The 16,665-nt window shown below is 39.9% G+C and overlaps 1 protein-coding gene across 1 annotated transcript in view; it reads right to left on the minus strand.

The window, feature by feature from the left end:
• DLK1 (delta like non-canonical Notch ligand 1) overlaps positions 1-15,777 on the minus strand; it is a 143,730-nt gene extending 127,953 nt beyond the window's left edge. Inside the window, exon 1 of the mRNA XM_089778356.1 lies at positions 15,637-15,777. The gene's annotated coding sequence lies outside the window, so the exon portion shown is untranslated. The remainder of the gene's footprint in view (positions 1-15,636) is intronic.
• Positions 15,778-16,665: the final 888 nt, after the last annotated feature.

A 16,665-nucleotide genomic window follows, 5' to 3' on the forward strand; every position in this document is an offset into this window, starting at 1 on the left:
AACTCTTTCCTCATAAGATGGGGCTCCCTCCAGGCTGCTTTAACCTCTTCCATGCCAGAGTGGAGCAGCCACCCCACTACAAGGATTTACTGTTTCACACTATAAATTATGCTGTTTTATTGATTTTACCACAAAGATACAAACTATATACGGAAGAAGGAATATTCAAAAGTATTAAGCTCTGGCCTAGCTCTATTTCTGTTGAAGTTACAGGCAAAACATCCATTGATTTCACTGGTAGAAAAACTGGGCCAATCCTGAGTATTTTTGAAAATCCCGCCCTAGATAGCCAAAATATATTCTAGACAGACCAAAATTCTTCCCCAAAACATAATCCTGGATTGCTATACAACTGTCTCCTCTCATTTCTCCCTAGTAATCCCATGCATGTATCTATTTTGGGGGATTTTTTTTTAAGTAAAAGACAAAATATTCCCAAATATTAATTCAATTCTCCAGTTTCCTTATAATCTTATAAAAAATGCTCTTTTATAAAAGTGTTAACTTTGTCATTAAGATTAAGAATTTTTGTTCCTTTCCTGGAAGACACCCAACGAACATAAGCTCATTATTTGGACCTTAGACACCAAGAACATAACTCATTCTCTAATAGATGATCCTCAATGTTTAAACCATTATCCAAATATCTAACATTTGGATCCAAGTATTTTGTTCTGCCCTTCACCAAAATAGTGGGTGGCTGTTAAATTTACATATGGAGTTGAACTTCTCTAGTATTTAGAAGTGTTCAGATCTTGGTATGGCCCATCACTGAATTCTTAATTTTTTAAATAAGATAAAGGTATGTTCAGTTCACCTGTGTTAGAAAAAAATACAACATTTTAAATGGGTAACAGTGAATACCATGGAAATATAAACTGTACAGTAAGCTAACAAATGTGCAATGAAGTAATTATATAAATTATTGAAGCAAAAAGTCAGGAAAAATAAAAATGAGTATAAAATTAACAATCTTGTAAAGACCCCCTTAGGAATATTACATTTAATTGAAGCACAATAATAAAAAACTGCAAATTTTAAAATACTTATTTCTTGAAATTCTGGCTTTGTAAATTAAGTGATATAAACTCACCAGGCTTGCAGTAGATTTTCAGAGATGAAAAGACTACAGCAGTGCATTAAATTGCCTATATTAAAGCAATGACACTTTAAAAGCACACAGTAGAAGATTCTCCATTTCATCTTGATTTGTGAATAATTCATCACTTTTAAGCCACATATTTTAAATTTAGACGCATGCTTATTAAATTTACTCGGCTCGTGTTGTTGATTTAATCAAACTTACCTACTGTTAGTATAACTCTGACAGGTAGAGCTGAAGCTGGGACCTCTGGAGCCTGGTGCATGAACATCTATAGCTGGAGCTAAAAGCCTGCTAGCTCTTAGCTAAGGCTGTAGAGCACACTCATTCTTTCTCTGGTTAGGTGTTATAAGTGCCACTACATTGGCCGTGAATGACACCCTGAAGGTGTGTGGGTTACATTAGGAAAACTGTGTTACGATCATTGTAATATAAATTAACATACATAGTGGACAGTGGTATGGATGTGGGAGAGCTTCTCCTGCCAACATAGCTAACCCGCTCACAAAGGAGGTTTTATTATGCCAACAGGAGAGCTCTCTTCCATTGCCATAGAGCATCATCATCAGATGTGCTGCAGCGGCATAACTTCATCAACCCAGCTGTGCTGCTGCAGCACTGTACAGGTAGACATTCGTCTTCCCACTAGCTATAGCTGGGAAGGAACAGAAAGAAGATGCTAAACCCAAACCACCCAAATTAAACCAAACTATTATAGCCCACAGGAGACTAGATACATGCCACAAGCAGAGATTAGGAGGTACGAAGTGCACTGGTTCCTGAGGCAATGAAATGATTAAGTGAGATATACCCAGATAATTCTGTAAAATGAAATGCTGCTGAGGAAGGCAATCCCATCTCTTAAGGTCATTGACAAACTGACTTGGGGGAAATTGTTTCCTGACCTCACATATGGCCATAGTTTGAAACTTAGCATGCGAGCAAGAGCCAGCCAGCAGGGGAACCAACTGCCTGTGTGGGCTCCCAGGCAAGGTGGTTGTGGGGGCTGACTATGTGCTCCCAGAGTGCAGCACACCTTCTCCCGCTCCCCTCCCCCCCCCCCACTGGAAGAGCTGGAAAGAGCACTCTACACTTCATACAGCTCTTCCAGTGGGGGGGAGAGGGAGAGGGAGGTGCACCACACTCTGGTGGTGATTTGAAGTGCCTGGGAGCCTTGAGCCCCTTTGAATCTCTGGGCCCTAGGACAACTACTACCTTTACCCCCATTGGCGTGTCTGGTAGCCAACCAAATCCTTGAGAGAGAGAATTAAAATTCTCTTATTCAATCAGTGGTAGAGTTCAAATTGTATTAGTTAACTCTGCCCTTTAGTTCCAACATGTGATTCCCCTCACCCCTCCTATTCAGTTTAATCAGAAACTTACAAGGACTTCAATCTGTATTATCAATAAGTATTATATATGAAGTCTCTCAACTGCACCATACACTGGTTCCAAATTTTCCTTGATGAACTAGTTATACACTTCTATTTCCCACTTCTCTATCTTTGTTTGTTCCTTCTACCTTGGTTCTTACATTTCCTGGATATAATAGACAAGTTAAAGAAGTGTAATCTTCTCCCTGTCACGTCTGATTATTTCATTCTCTCCGTCATTGCCCTGCTCAACCTCTGTCTTATTATACTTTGAGATCAATTTTCATGCCTCTCACCATAATTTTGTATTAGATTTCTGTCTATCAGAACAATAACATTATCAAAAAGGGCTCGGCAAATAGATGCCACAGGTGATTCATAAATGTGGATAAACTTTAGAGGTTAGAATACGCCCTGATCCTACATGGCCATGTGTGTAAGAACCATCATGGAACTTAAATGGAGGTGTACATGTTGCAGGAGGGAAGATGTTGAAGAAGGAAGCAGGAAAACTATATGCATACACATGGTTAGAATGCTGCTTATTGTTGCAACAACTCTACAGATAATTCTATTCATAAAGAACGTGCTCAGTTTTAGAATCATGGAGTCCTTTCCTATTAGTTCTTTGCATGTAGTACATGAAACGAAGTGTGGGAAGGCGTAGTGAGGTCCTGCCTCAAACCCCTTGCTTGCTGTATAGAAACAAAGTTCTAGATGCAGGAAGAACAGGTGTTGTGTGTCCAGTATTTCTCCTATTCAATAAATTGGGTGGGGAGTAGGTGGAAAAGGCTTGTTACCAAGGATCTTCTACACCCAGTGCTCTTGGTAATATTAATCTTTGCAAGGCAGTATCAGGAAATAAATCAATGGAGGCATAGCATGTCCATCTGACAGGTGGTTGGGACAAGCAGTAAAACACCAGAGTGCTTTCACTTAAAACTTCTACTTTATTTAGTCTCCAGCACATACAAACCCAATAGGTTATAGAGTACCTCAAAGGTTTGGAGAGGTTTTGAGTGGTCAGTAACAGCCTTCCAGTGGCCAGCCTTCTGTCTGATACTGGGGACCTTGAGGTAGGTTCACATCAGTGTCCACTTGACCCAAATCTCTTTTCCCTTTTTTATGCTCAAAGTATTACATAGCTTGTCAATCACTAGCAACCACTGAGCAAGCAATTTGTTAAGGATGAAGTTTCAAGCATAAGTTATACAGCTGTGTGTTTGCAGATTCTATAGTCTCATGGGCCCTGACAAATACACAGCAGAAGTCAAATCTAGATACACTTCTTGTCCTTCAAAACAGTATGCTTCAAAAGTTTAAAAGAAAGTTCAACAAAATGGCACAGGGTCATGCTCAATTATCATGGTTGCTCCACCTCTCTTCATGACTTGCCTAGTTGTTCTAAGGTACAAAGGTCTACTAGTTTAGCTGCTTTTGGCCATAAATGTAACAGTTAATATTCCTGTTACTGACAGTGGCTTAAGTGTTTTGTTACAGTCTCAATCTTCCCCTTAACAATCTCCTCTTTGAAGATTGCATCATGTGAAGACCTTCATTTATACTGAGTTGAGTAGGTTTCTAGTGAGGTAGCCCAACCTAGACTCAAGGGTCATAACTGAGACCAAGCAAAGATCTTATTGGCACCCTTAATTTTCAAACTTCATATGGTCTCCCTCAGGAAATACCCATCGTGCAAGCTTTGCAGATGATTGATTTTCTTTACTACCCAGCAGAAAACCACCACCACAACCTGAAACATCAGGATCACCACAATTGAATATAAGGCAAATTAAAAATTGCTATTGCTATGGGGGACCTTTGCAACAGTCTCCCCCACCATTTGTTTTAAATTCTTGCTAACCCTCTCAACCACTTCTTTAATCTTGTAGGTGGAGCATGATTCTTCTTGCCTCCTGTTTAGCATCATATAAATAATCCCTTAAATGGGGGTACATGAGCAACATCTCTTAAAAAGTCAAATTCATTCCCATGTATTCAGCTGTTACATTTGAATACAATGTGTATTTCTTAATTGGCTATATTTTAACTTAGACGCTTAAAATTTAAAATAATGTCCTTCTATAGCTATAATATGGCAAAACCATATATTTCCTTTGTTCAACAATCATTCTCTTGTGCTCCTCCTGGGATGACATACCTCTGCCAACTTAGCAATAGATGGACACCTTCCCTCTGAGATGTATTCAACCAGCACTCTGTGCTATTAGATGATGCTAGACTGCTATAGGTATTGTTTTAGAGGGAAGATTTAAGAGAGATTCTTACTACTTTGGGCTATTAAAAGATGGCATTTGCACGTTATGTGTGCATAGAGATATTCATCCTGGCACATATAAACTGGATGAGCCCTCATCAAAAGCTACTCACTTTTCAACAAGTCCTGATGTCTGGTTCAACTAATAAAAAACTAATTACACAACACCACCATAAGAATACCAGGGCAACTCTTGTTAGGACTGGCTGTTCTGAGTTTCTTCCCCTTGCTCTCTAAGGCTATGTCTACACTCACGGCTTCTTGCGTCAGAAGTATGCAAATGAGGCTAAGCGTGGAATATCGCCGAGCCTCATTAGCATACCTAATAAGCTGCCATTTTTGCAGAAGGGGCTCTTGCGCCAGAAGGAGCTGTCTACCCTGCCCCTTCTTGTGCAAGAAAAACCCTCTTGCATAATGCCGCTACGCTGATTATTTTTAGGGGTAGACTCTGGCCACAGTGCCTGTGCCAGCTCCAAGCCTGCCAACCCAGAGCCAGTAGTCACTGCCCCATACCCAGAGGCCCCAAAACATGAGCCAGCAAGCCACTGGCAGCCAGCCCTCCACCACTCCCCAGGAGCAGTCTGCCAGCTCCCAAAAGCCTGCCAGGGCCCAGAGAAGGTGGTCAGTTTCCTAGTCCAGGGTGGAGATCATGGACCTTATTCAGGTTTGGGGGGGATGCCCCCAATGTCCATGATCTCTACCCTAGACTGAGGAATGCGACCGTCTATGGCAGGATAGCTGCCAGCCTGGCCACCAAAGGCCACATGTGAACCCAGGAGCAGGTTTGCATGACAATCAAGTTGGTCCGGCGAGACCCCAACCCTGAGCCCTGCTCTTTCCTTCCCTCTTCTTCCTCTTGCTTCCCCCTTCCAGCTCCCTCCTCCCAGGTTTCCCCCTCCCTTCTCCCACCCTCTCTTCTCCCCTCTCCTGCCTCCTTTCCCCAGTCTCACCAGAATTTAATTTGCTTCCTCCCCCCCCCCCAGTTTTGTTAAATAAAGAGAGTTTGTGTTCATGAAAATACGTGTATTTTATTTTACATCAGGAAGGAGGGTTAGGGAGGGCTAAGTGGAAGGACGTGAGGGAGGAATGAGGCACAAGCCCCCAGTGGGGCAGACCAGGGAGGCTCTTAGTGCTCCTCAGGGTGGAAGCTCTTCCGCAGGGCGTCCTGGATACTAACAGCCCCCAAATGGAGCTCCTGGATGGCAGGCTGCAGAAAGTGCAGCCAGGCTCACAGCAATGCCTCCAAGAGAAGCACCAGAGTGCCCAAGGGCAGCTCTGTCTCCATGTTGCTGAGTCCTGTGGTGTCACGAGTGAGGGCAATCAGAGCACGCAGAGACAAAAAGCTTTGCTTTCCCTCATTGAGGTAGACATGCAAGCAGGGAAACCTGAGAACTGGCTGTTTGGGGGGGGGGGAGGGGGTGTTCCCTTTAAGCACAGACCTCAGATAGCCTCAGGCAGCAGCCCCACACAGTAAGTCCTGACCTGGTGCCCTGCTGAAACTGGTTCCGGCCAACCTTAAATGCGATTCAGAGTCCACTCAGTGTGGACGCGCTATTTCAAAATAGCAAAATACTATTTCGAAATACATTTTGTGTGCAGACAAAGATATTTTGAAATAACACTGTATAGTAGACATACTCTAACTATCCCCAGATCCAAGTCCCCAGTCCCATTTTCCTACACTTCTAATAAGCCAGACCTATTTTAGAGAGTCAGCAGCAATTAATCCTAGGTGCACTGAAGATTTCAATCATTCTTTCAAAGATTGGGGAAGTCAGAAAAACAAGCTAAAGTAGGCCACTACATTTTGCAAACCTAATGATCCACTGCTATTTCAGAGGATAATGTGTTCTGTATTTCTTTGCTAACTTGTTTAGATGCTTCTGTGCACTGCTATACAGATGACAACATTCATTTAGAGGATTTCAGTGGTCATGAAGTGATCCCTGAATATAGTCTGCAATTTTTTTTGGGATCCCACAGAATGAAAGGTTCAAAGTTAATCAAATAAAACAGATTATGAGAGGAGAAGGGGATTGCATGAATTTAAAAGGTTAACTTCCATGAAAAAAAATTAAATCTAAAGCTGGGATAAAAGGTTAGACAGATTTATCATTAAATAAGGCTGTGCAACATTTGGGAGATTCAGGAAGAATTTGCAAATACTTGGATTGCATCAGAGTGGGGTACAATTTTGGTAATTAAGCCAATATCCAAAGATGGTCTGTTAATGGAACGTAACTCTATAAAACAGGCCTATTTAAGCTAGCTCAAGATGGACACTCAAAAGCACACTTAAAAATCTTGACTGTTATGTCTAAATAATGAATTATCACATTTTATAAAAAGAAGAACTAATTACAACAAAAAGACACACTTTTTCACAGGATTACAAACAATTTGAAAGAAACACATAAAAATTAAAAATCTCTGGTAGGTTACAAAAGTGCTCAAAATCAATTATCACATCATTATAGCCATCCATGTTTTGCTCTATCTAGCTCTGAACACACTATGCAATTTTTAAACTTATAATACGTTGTCTTTCCCATTGAATTGTGAAAGCACATTCTCTTTTATTATCTAGTATCTTTGCTAAAGTAATGATCACATCTGATGCACCATGACTTGTAATTTAATATTAAAAGATATACACAACAGTATAAGAGAGACTTACAGAACAAGACAAATGTAAATTACAGCCTGAAGATAACACAAAATAATCACAGTAACACAGAAACTGAAGTCAGATAAGCAAGGCCAGACATCACCGTGAGATTTACAAGACATTCATTGCTCATGGCAATAAACAATACCAGTATGTTTTGCATATTCATTAATTCCCATACTCAGATGCTGGCAGTAAGTGCAAGTTTGTCATTACACAACAGATATAAAGTAAGCAAGTGGAATAAATTACAGTAATATCAATACCTGACTAGACATTACATAGCTCCAATAAATAAATTAGTGCTTGAGGGCTGTCAATTTATTTTTATGAACTGTCTTCTGTGTTCGTGCCTTCATTTCAAGTAGGTAAAAGCTGGAATGGTGAATGAAATGAATAAGCAAAAATGCCATATGTACTAATACATATACTTATGAGCAGATAAAATGTAACTGAATGTGCATTTACTTTGGCTCATCCCCTGAAATTAAATAATGACAGAAAATATTTGTATGCTATGGAATGGAATGTGTCTGTGGCTCTCCTATTTTTGAAGAGGTTTAATTTCACCCATCCGAGAATTTCCCTCCCCCTCATCTCACAACTCATTGTTTCTGGTATTTTGTTTCATATTTAAGCATTGAGGCACAGTAGGTGACAGCCAAATCTCAGCAAGTTCAGCATTCAGATTTGGTTCCAGTAAGCACCAAGAAATTTGCATGTTTATTCGCAACTGTAGAGCCCTGATCTGAACAGAGTGACCTCCTCTGCTTGCATCAGTTACTTCATCTCTTTTACTCAACCTGTGATGCTGTCAGACTAGTTGCAAACTCATACCAAAGTCCCTAGGTTTCATGTGAACACTATCAAATGCATACGTGGAAAACAGTCTGACTCACCTATTAGTATTGTTAAAATAGGTATCACACATATAACAATGTGTTCAGACTGTATAACATGCTCATAAGATTCTACATGCATTAACAAAACAAAAGCCCTTGAACAGATATGCAAGGAGAGGGAAATAGCTCAGAAGCTTTGACCAGATGTATAAGGACCTTGCTCAGAACAGCACTTCTTTAACATCAGGAAACCTGGTCTCCTCACCATCTATCCTGTTCTCTTTCATGGTGGTGAAGTCCCAGTACCCTTTTATCATGTTCTATTATTTTCATCCAATAATCAGCAGCGCCCTGCTCTAGTTCTTCATATGGTGATATGAGGATCCATTCCTTCTTCCTGTTTCTTTAGGGCCAGAACAATAGACAACTTCTGCTTCCTAAGTCACTCAGGGTATGTCTACACTACCCTCCTAGTTCGAACTAGGAGGGTAATGTAGGCATACCGCACTAGCAAATGAAGCCCGGGATTTGAATTTCCCGGGCTTCATTTGCATAAGCCGGGCGCCGCCATTTTAAAATCCCGGCTCGTTCGAACCCCGTGCCGCGCGGCTACACGCGGCACGGACAAGGTAGTTCGGACTAGGTTTCCTAGTCCGAACTACCGTTACTCCTCATGGAATGAGGAGTAACGGTAGTTTGGACTAGGAAGCCTAGTCCGAACTACCTTGTCCGTGCCGCGTGTAGCCGCGCGGCACGGGGTTCGAACGAGCCGGGATTTTAAAATGGCGGCGCCCGGCTTATGCAAATGAAGCCCGGGAAATTCAAATCCCGGGCTTCATTTGCAAGTGCGGTATGCCTACATTACCCTCCTAGTTCGAACTAGGAGGGTAGTGTAGACATACCCTCAGATATAACATTTTTTCACTGTTATATTAATACTCTACGGTTAAGAATTTGGCCATCACTGCTCTTGTGCAGTTTAAAAGTCCACAGAATACAGATTGCAATGAAGGGGGTATATAGGCTTCTGTAGGTGGAGGGACCTTGGAAGACAGTAGGAGAGTCACATACCTTGGAGAAAGAGGAGGATGAGGACTGTCAAATCTCTCCACCCTCTTGCTCACAGAAAAGAAGATGGGGAGGTCAAAGATGAAACAAACCTTCCCAAACCTTTGGAAACCATTTGATTAAAAGGAATAAGGGATCTTTCAGAAAAGGCTTTATTTTCTGAAAGATCCCCGTCTAGACTGGCGCTTTTTTCCGGCAAAGCTCTGAGCCGGAAAAAAATGGCAGCCATGTTTATGCAAATGAAGCAGGGAGGATTTAAATCCCCGCTTCATTTGCAATTGTGATATGTCTAATTTGCATCCCTTTTACAGAAAAGGGATGCAGTCTAGACACAGCCCAACAGTCATATGAAGAAGTGGGGTGCGCCCATGAAAGCTCATGATACCATCTACATGTTTTGCTACTAAGGGTACGTCTAGACTACCGCGTTTTGTCGACGGAAGTTTTGTTGACAGACACTGTCGACAAAACTTCCGTCGACAAAGAGCGTCCAGACACATTGAGTTCTGTCGACAAAGCAAACTGCTTTGTCGACAGAACTCCGTAGTCTGGACGCAACGTTACAGGCAATAACACCTTCTGTCGACAGAGTTCTGTCGACAGAAGGTGTTATGCCTCGTAAAATGAGGTATAACAGCGTCGACAAAACTGCTGAGTTCTGTCGACGTTATGTCGACAGAACTCAGCGGTAGTGTAGACGCTGGTATAGTTTTGCCGACAAAAGTCCACTTTTGTCGACAAAACTAGGTAGTCTAGACACACCCTAAACAATTTGTTGTTTTTTAAGTTTTTCCTGTTACAGACTAACTTGGTTACCCCTCTGAAACCCATAAAATTATTTAGCTTTTATTTTATACTTTAAGAATTAATATGAACAGGAAAAGCTCTGAATGGAAAATTAAAAATTATGTTGGTTAGTGACTGGTCACTATGCCTCATGGCATTGTTTCTGTTCCCTGATTAGATCAACATAAGCCACATCTCCTGTCTAGATTGCAGGCTTCTTTTGGAAGAAGCTTTTCTGGCAGACATCTTCTGAAAAAACTTCTGAAAGAGTGTCTACACTGCAAAAGTGCATCAAAAAAGCAATCTGAATGCACACTATCTCTCATTTAATCTGAGATTACTATGGTCAGAGTGGCCACCAGGGCACCTGTGCTCTTTCCTCTTCTTTCGAAAGAACTCCCTCTTCCCCGTCCACACACACCTTTTTTTTGAAAGAGCTCTTTCGGAAAAAGGCTTTTTCCTTGTAAAGGGGTTTATCCAATGTCGAAAAAAACCCCTTCTGTTCTTTTGGTTTTTTTTTTTTAAATGATCACGATTGCAGTAAGTGAAGTTTTTTCAGAAAAACAGTCATTTTTTCAAAAAAAATTCTGTACTGTAGACATAGTCTCAGTCTCTAAGTATAATGTAGGAAAGAATAGAACATTTTAAAACTTTTCATTTCAGACACACATGAATTCTGGCTGAAGCATTATTCCTAGAAACGTAGGTAAATGTATTGGAGGAATTCAAAGTTTTAAATTTATCTTTTTCACCACTGGCACAGAAGCTAATTGTGAACACATGTAAAAGCCAGGTTACAAAGTATGCAGTAAGAACTTGTCTGGTTCATTTAACTGCTTCAGGGTCAGGTTTGTTTTTTCCTCCTCGCTATTTCTCATTTCTTTTAAAATATGCCCTGTCCTGTGCCAAAACCTATCACGGTAAATTTAACATTTACTTTCTGCTTAAAATTAATTATTAAATTTCAAATTAACTCTCCTTGAACTGTGTAAGTAAAATTCAAACATGTCTTTTTTATGTTCTGGCCAAACAAGTACACCTTCAAATTTGAGTGCATACCCGTTGAGAATGATTGTGTTGCATTTGCTTAGCTGCGTTCAATATCTGTTAGGGACATACAGCCTTGTCATTGACTTGTTCACTCAACTTTTTTCTGTTACAGTAAGATACTGTACTTCTAAGGAGTCAACAATGCTGGAAAGGATCACAGAATTGGAGCTTGTCTATGAGGGTGATTTTTCCAGTTATCCTAGTATAACTAAACAACTCTAGTTGTATCTACTTAGCTCCCTTGTGTGGACACTCTTATTTCAGAATAAAAGTGGCTATTTGGGTTTTTCTTAAAATTCTTGCAAAGCAACATGAGTTTGTCTTAGATTTGTGGCTGCCTCATAGTGCCCCCTGCTGGCTGAGTGTGGTGCTACCAACACTACCTGCCTTCATTTCCCTCTTTATAGGGTGGGGTCTCCTTGGCTCTTCACACTCTGCCATGTCCTGGAGAAGTGGCTTAGAACTTTGGTAAAATCACAACAAACTTAAAAGTCAAAACCTGAACTTTTTCTTCTTCAGGGGAAGGGCAGAAATCTGGTTCTCCAGATCCTTCCTTGCCCTCCTGTTCGTAAGTCAGCTCCTCCTCAAACTGGTTCTCTCTGGCTCCATCTGCCACAACTAAGTTTCAAAGCTGAGGTGCTGCACTTTATTGCTAGGCCCCTAGCTATCCTCTTGCTACAATCCATTTCCCCCTCCCCCAAATTCAAGCTCTTATTGGGACAGGTATTTTTAATTTGCCCTATGATCCCACACAAGAATCATTCCATCCCAAGGGACTTGCCTATTCCTGTTTTCAAGGGAAGACCCCTCTTTATGTGCCCCACCTTTCTGAATCTAAAGGAGACCAGGGGCTTCTCCCTGACTGGAGCTGGGGTACTTTCTGTAAGTGCAGTTTTTGTTGGTCCTGCAAGAGCTGCAGGAAGTTTGCTTGTGTCTGCCTTTGTTGTGTCACCAGCAGGCAAAGAATGTCTTCCATTTCTTTCCTTTTGTTCTGGAAGAGGTTCATCAGATACATCCTGCTCCTCCATACATCAGCCTAGCAAAGTGGATGTTCCTCAGCCAAAGAAAGCACCTGTACCTCTCTACCCCATAATCCCCCCCTTGATGGGATAGAGGGTCTCATGATCCCACCAATTGAACCAATTTATCATTGGGAAGTGGTTGCTCTGTTATACCTCTTATTGACCAAACAAGGTTCTGTTAGCATGCCTTGCCTCAGTTTTCCTCCCTGAGGTGGGTCTCCATGGCTCTATACACACTAATCTGTGCTAGAGAAGCAACTTAGCCCTTCAGCCAACTCACAAACAAAATCCCTTCCCACATAGCAAAAGTCCAGACTAAAAAGTCCTCACCAAACTAAGAGGTTTCCTTGCATTAAGAGCTTCTATTCAGCTCATCCTCTTGACCCTGTTCCCAGTCCTTTTCTGAGTTCTGTTACAAAGCTAAAATGAAAGACACACACTTATATCATAATAAAAGTGTCTATATAGGGGGTTATACCTGTATAGCTATAGCACTTTAAAATCACGTCCTACTATAGATCTACTATAACATCCCCATATAGACAAGTCCTTTAAAAAAATGTTCATATACAAAGTTTAGGTTAGGATTTGGGTTTCAGATTCATGACCAAATCAGATCTGGAGTTCATGTTCCAATTAGATGTTACTTACATCTTTAAGAGATTTTTGTCCCAAAATGGAAATCTAACAAGATTTCATAAACTCACGAGATTCCATCATTTTGGGGCCAAAAAATCTCACAGGAATGCCTCTTCTCAGATTTTTGGCCATTTCTGAAGTGGAGTAGGGGAACAGGACTTTAGTTTTAGATTCAACCTGGAAACAAAATTGTAAGGGCTCGTGCAGGTCTGGAGAAATAAAACCAATAGCTTTCCTCTTCAATTTAGAAGCTGACACATTACATTGGAGGTTCCATTCTTTTCCTATCTTTATCTGGATTGTTTTGAATTAAAAATTCAAAGCAGAGCTGAAATCCACACCAGTTAGAATAAAAAATGTTTTTCTTTAGGTCATCATCTCTTTTGTATAGTCCCTATTTAAGTAACAAAAAGCCCAGAATGAATATTTATTATGGAAAGAAACAGAAGACTTCTACTTCTTACTTCTTTCTGCCAAAGGCAGAGAACACCTCATGCTCTCGGTGCAATGTTACACTTCAGCATGTAGTTCTGCAAGGGCTGTGCTGCTTTTACCCCAAGCAGTACCTCAACAGCCTGACATATCAATTCTTAAATGCTTATAAATATATTTGTGTTTATGCATGCCTGAGTGTGCATGATAATCATGTACCATACTGACCTTTTTCATGTAAGTTATAATCCCACGCATTGGGCAGGAGGTTTGTGAGTCTATAAACAGAGAACTGGATAGTCAACCAATTAAAATTCTGAATAGTGAAATATAAAGGTCAAAGCAGAAGATCAAACTACTACAACTACTTGAATATAAGATATTAAAATTAAAGGGGACATATTCTTGAAATTGTACAGTCACCTCAGGCCAAGCATATCCCTGATGTAGCATACTGTGAAATCAGTCACTGGCTCCCCATGCCATGCTGCGTCATGTTTAAAGGATAGTTTAAATAAAGAAAACAAGTATAAAGACGTAGGTCAAAGGAGCAACACTTTCTGCAATGAAGGTGAGTAGAGTAAAGGAGAGGCAGTTTTGTGATCAGAGTCCAGGACTAAAAGTCAGGATGACATGGATTCTGAACACTGGTGGCTCTGACACAAATGCCAACTGAGGCCTTGCAGAGGAAATGTGCTGAGTGTTTTACTGGAAATATTAACAGGCTGCCCAGTGACACTACCTAGAGCATGGGCTCATCCGACATGCCAAACTGGGGGGCATGAAGAAATTTCGGGAGGGAGCGGGGGCGTGAGGCAACCCAGCACACACACACACACACACACACACACACACACACACACACAGTTCAATTCCCACTCCTAAGTTTTGCTGCTATTTTTGTTTTTCGGTCCTGGTCTGTTCCTTTTTTTTTTTTTTTGCTCAACAAGTTTTGATGCTACGGGGGTGGGGGGAGGGTGGCATGAGGGTTTCTCAAAAATCAAAAAGGGGGTGTGATGCCAAAAAATTTGGGGACCACTGAGCTAGAGAGAACCTTTGGTTACAAACTTCATGATATTTTGTAATCAGCCCTTTTTTCCAACTTCTTTCCAGGTCCTAAATTTTTAAAAATACACAAAGATATCTGACTGTGCTTAAGGTCTGTCTTCCTAAGATGTGTGAGTCTTACAAAAAGCGCTGTTTCACAGAAAAGCAAAATAATGCTCAACGTCAACCAAATTATGGCTAAAAGAGTCTTGTTTTAAAACCTCCCTAGACTCTTTCCATGTAACTGTATGGTAAGGGTAAACCAGTCCACCTAACCTCACATTTTTTTTATTTCTGATGAACCCAAAACAACAAACAATTGCCATTTTACATTGCTAATGAAAATGCAATAATAAAACACGGAAAATGCTGTGCTTGTGTGCAATTACTCTGATTTTTTCCCAAAAAAATAAAATTCATATAAATATAGACATTAGGTAAAATCTCCACATTTCAGGAAAGCTACCATTGCAGACCTCTATGTTACAAATCATGCATTGTGCTGTGTTATTTATTATTCTTTTGAGCTCCCTGCATTTAGATCCAGAATCTGAAGCAGAATTGCATGAAAATCTGGAACAATTTCTCTGGAATCAGCCTGTTCCTTGATTTCTTAGCATTCAGAATAATTGTTATCTAACTTAATATGGTACTGCAGAATGTCATCACTTGTAGATTTAGGTTAACAACAACATACTCTTGCAAGGAGTTTACATTTAGGAACTGTTGCAACTAGGGCCGCACACAGTCATCAACTCATATTTCACAACTACTTTGAACTCAAGTGCAAATTTCTCCATGTATACATATTCATAACATAAACACAGTACATGGAAAAAGAAAACTGAGAGACAAAAGCAACAGCTGCTACTAACACTCCAAACCTGGAAAAGCCATCCAATGTAAGTCAATACTTTGCTTTTTTTTTAATGAGAAGTCCATTACCACATTAAATTACCTCCTAGACAGAATGCTCCTAATCCAGACATCTTCACCTTTCTAATCTGTTGTCAATTTAAGAACTCATGTAGGCACAGTTAGCTGTGGGTGGCAGGAGGAAGCTGAATTAGCAATAAATGATAAGTCTGAGTGAGATTAAGAGCAATTAAAAAAAGATTTCTGAAACTCCTTCTGCATGTTCATTTTACAATTTCAGGGTGACTTCCCTTCCATATTTGATGATTGGAAGCAATGTTGTTGTATAATATTACTCAAATGAACTATTGATCCCATCAGCCATTCACCTTATCAACAGTAAAAACTAGCTTGGATCTGTTAAAATCAATTAAATGAATAAACCATGCGAGGAATAGTATAAGAGTTTCTTACCCTAAAATAGTATTTCAAGATGCAAAGCGCTCAGTAAATTGTTTTCTGTGTATAGAATTCTCTGTATAGCCATTTAAACTTCAATGTTAGACCTTTTTCTATGGATTGAAGTTTTCAACAGACTGGCTCAGTGTTTTTATGATTAACAGTCACTGTAGGGTGTAAGTTAAACCTGTAGCGGCATCCAGCAGTAACTTACTATTTTAAATTTCTTATGTGACCATCTCATGGTTGCTACTTCAGGAGCTACTACTCTATACCTTAAATATCCACAGCTCAGCAGAGATTCAAAGCTCTCTAATGAGTCAGCCCTTTCTTAGAACTGGATATATTCTTTTTTTCTATTACCTGGTTTGCTCTTAAATAAAAATAGGACACCCATGTACACATACAGCATTGCACTCTTCTGAAGTTATTTTTATCTAAATAGCATCAGAATGTAATTTTCACAAAATAATTTAAATTGTATTTTCCAAATGAATATAATAGTTAGATTTAAATATACTGTATTGTACCTATATAGAAAGATCTATATTTAACTGCATTGTATCTGTATATTTCTCTTATACTAATTTATATTATGAACTAGCATATCTCCAGAAAGTGATAGATTAAACTGATTTAATTTAATATTACATTGCATGTGGACATATCAGAATAATTTACTTAGTTTTTATTAAACTTCACAAACATCAGTGAGAAAGGTACACACTTGGGTATGTATTTCCATGTATGCATAAATAAAAAATGAATAATGCCACTTTCAAATAAATAATTCAGTTGCTACATCTGTGTGTGCAAACACAGGGTTTTCTAAGTTTCACCCATGACAGAAAAACATAGCTCACAATTTCCATTAACCCCACATATTATTGAAAGTAAGTGCTTCATTGATTTAAAAAAAAGCAGTGGCACGTTATAAGTCTGTGCACAGTTTGTGCATATAAAAACTGATTAATATATTTAGTATATTGTGGAAGGCACTTGAGAAGACCTACTATAATTACAATTTAAGGGATGATAGAGAAG

This window comes from Pelodiscus sinensis, chromosome 5, assembly GCF_052426305.1.
Source record: "Pelodiscus sinensis isolate ZL-2025 chromosome 5, ASM5242630v1, whole genome shotgun sequence".
In the NCBI taxonomy this organism is placed as follows: domain Eukaryota; kingdom Metazoa; phylum Chordata; order Testudines; family Trionychidae; genus Pelodiscus; species Pelodiscus sinensis.